Below are 3,382 nucleotides of genomic sequence, written 5' to 3'. Positions count from 1 at the left end.
TGCTTGCAGGATGTTGACAGGACTGGGGGAAACAGAAACTCCACTCTTGGAGGGCACACACAAAGTAGTATGTGCATCAGGACCCAAGGGAAGGAGCAGTAACCTCAGGGGACTGAACCAGACCTACCTGCTAGTGTTGGAGGGTCTCCTGCAGAGGCAGGGGGTGGCTGTGGCTCACTGTGGGGACAAGGACACTGGCAGCAGAAGTTCTGGGAAGTACTCCTTGGCGTGAGCTCTCCCAGAGTCTACCATTAGCCCCACCAAAGAGCCCAGGTAGGTTCCAGTGTTGGGTTGCCTCAGGCCAAACAGACAACCAACAAGGAGGGAACCCAGCCCCACCCATCAGCAGACAAGCTGATTAAAGTTTTACTGAGCTCTGCCCACTACAGCAACAGTCAGCTCTACCCACCACCAGTCCCTCCCATCAGGAAACTTGAAGAAGCCTCATAGATAGCCTCATCCACCAGAGGGCAGACAGCAGAAGCAAGAAGAACTACAATCCTGCAGCTTGTGGAACAAAAACCACATGCACAGAAAGATAGACAAGATGAGAAGGCAGAGGGCTATGTACCAGATGAAGGAACAAGATAAAACCCCAGAAGAACAACTAAATGAAGTTGAGATAGGCAACCTTCCAGAAAAAGAATTCAGAATAATGATAGTGAAGATGATCCAGGACCTCAGAAAAAGAATGGGGGCAAAGATCGAGAAGAGGCAAGAAATGTTTAGCAAACACCTAGAAGAATTAAAGAACAAACAAACAGAGATGAACAATACAATAACTGAAAAGAAAACTACATTAGAAGGAATCGATAGCAGAATAACTGGGGCAGAAGAACGGATAAGTGACCTGGAAGGCAGAATGGTGGAATTCACTGCTGTAGAACAGAATAAAGATAAAAGAATGAAAAGAAATGAAGACAGCATAAGAGACCTCTGGGACATTAAACGTAACAACATTCGCAGTATAGGGGTCCCAGAAGGAGAAGAGAGAGAGAAAGGACCAGAGAGAATATTTGAAGAGATTATAGTCAAAAACTTCCCTAACATGGAAAAGGAAATAGCCACCCAAGTCCAGGAAGCACAGAGAGTCCCATATAGGATAAACCCAAGGAGAAACACGCTGAGACACATAGTAATCAAATTGGCAAAAATTAAAGACAAACAAAAATTATTGAAAGCAGCAAGGGAAGAATGACAAATAACATACAAGGGAACCCCCATAAGGTTAACAGCTGATTTCTCAGCAGAAACTCTACAAGCCAGAAGGGAGTGGCATGATATACTTAAAACGATGAAAGGGAAGAACCTGCAACCAAGATTACTCTACCCAGCAAGGATCTCATTCAGATTCGATGGAGAAATCCAAAGCTTTACAGACAAGCAAAAGCTAAGAGAATTCAGCACCACCAAACCAGCTTTACAACAAATGCTAAAGGAACTTCTCTAAGTGGGAAACACAAGAGAAGAAAAGCACCTACACAAACAAACCCAAAACAATTAAGAAAATGGTCATAGGAACATACATATTGATAATTACCTTAAACGTGAAAGGATTAAATGCTCCAACCAAAAGACACAGGCTTGCTGAATGGATACAAAAACAAGACCCATCTATATGCTATCTACAAGAGACCCACTTCAGACCTAGGGCCACATACAGGCTGAAAGTGAGGGGTTGGAAAAAGATATTCCATGCAAATGACAATCAAAAGAAAGCTGGAGTAGCAATACTCATATCAGATAAAATAGATTTTAACATAATGTTAAAAGAGACAAGGAAGGACACAACATAATGATCAAGGGATCAATCCATGAAGAAGATATAACAATTATAAATATATATGCCCCAACATAGGAGCACCTCAATACATAAGGCAACTGCTAACAGCTATGAAAGAGAAAATCGACAGTAACACAATAATAGTGAGGGACTTTAACACCTCACTTACACCAATGGACAGATCATTCAAAATGAAAATAAATAAGGAAACAGAAGCTTTAAATGACACAATAGACCAGATAGATTTAATTGATATTTATAGGACATTCCATCCAAAAACAGCAGATTACACTTTCTTCTCAAGTGTGCATGGAACATTCTCCAGGATAGATCACATCTTGGGTCACAAATCAAGCCTCAGTAAATTTAAGAAAATTGAAATCATATCAAGCATCTTTTCTGACCACAACGCTATGAGATTAGAAATGAATTACAGGGAAAAAAATGTAAAAAACACAAACACATGGAGGCTAAACAGTACGTTACTAAATAACCAAGAGATCACTGAAGAAATCAAAGAGGAAATCAAAAAATACCTAGAGACAAATGACAATGAAAACACGACGATCCAAAACCTATGGAATGCAGCAAAAGCACTTCTAAGAGGGAAGTTTATAGCTATATAAGCCTACCTCAAGAAACAAGAAAAATCTCAAATAAACAATCTAACCTTACACCTAAAGGAACTAGAGAAAGAAGAAACAAAACCCAAAGATAGCAGAAGGAAAGAACTCAAAAAATCAGAGCAGAAATAAATGCAATAGAAACAAAGAAAACAATAGCAAAGATCAATAAAACTAAAAGCTGGTTCTTTGAGAAGATAAACAAAATTGACAAACCATTAGCCAGACTCATCAAGAAAAAGAGGAAGAGGACTCAATAAAATCAGGAATGAAAAAGGAGAAGTTACAACAGACACTTCAGAAAAACAAAGCATCCTAAGAGACTACTATAAGCAACTCTATGCCAATAAAATGGACAACCTGGAAGAAATGGACAAATTCTTAGAAAGGTATAACCTTCCAAGACTGAACCAGGAAGAAATAGAAAATATGAACAGACCAATCACAAGCAATAAAATTGAAACTGTGATTAAAAATCTTCCAACAAAAAAAAGTTCAGGACCAGATGGCTTCACAGGTGAATTCTATCAAACATTTAGAGAAGAGCTAACACCTATCCTTCTCAAACTCTTCCAAAAAATTGCAGAGAAAGGAACACTTCCAAACTCATTCTGGGGCCACCATCACCCGGATACCAAAACCAGACAAAGATACTACAAAAAAAGAAAATTACAGACCAATATCACTGATGAATATAGATGCAAAAATCCTCAACAAAATACTAGCAAACAGAATCCAACAACACATCAAAAGGATCATACACCATGGTCAAGTGGTGGGATTTATCTCAGGGATGCAAGGATTCTTCAGTATATGCAAATCAATCAATGTGATACACCATATTAACAAATTGAAGAAGAAAAACCATATGATCATCTCAATAGATGCAGATAAAGCTTTTGACAAAATTCAACACCCATTTATGATAAAAGCTCTCTAGGAAGTGGGCATAGAGGGAACCTACCTCAACATAATA

Source organism: Phocoena phocoena, chromosome 13 (assembly GCF_963924675.1).
Source record: "Phocoena phocoena chromosome 13, mPhoPho1.1, whole genome shotgun sequence".
In the NCBI taxonomy this organism is placed as follows: Eukaryota; Metazoa; Chordata; class Mammalia; order Artiodactyla; family Phocoenidae; genus Phocoena; species Phocoena phocoena.
This window is presented reverse-complemented; position numbering follows the sequence as displayed.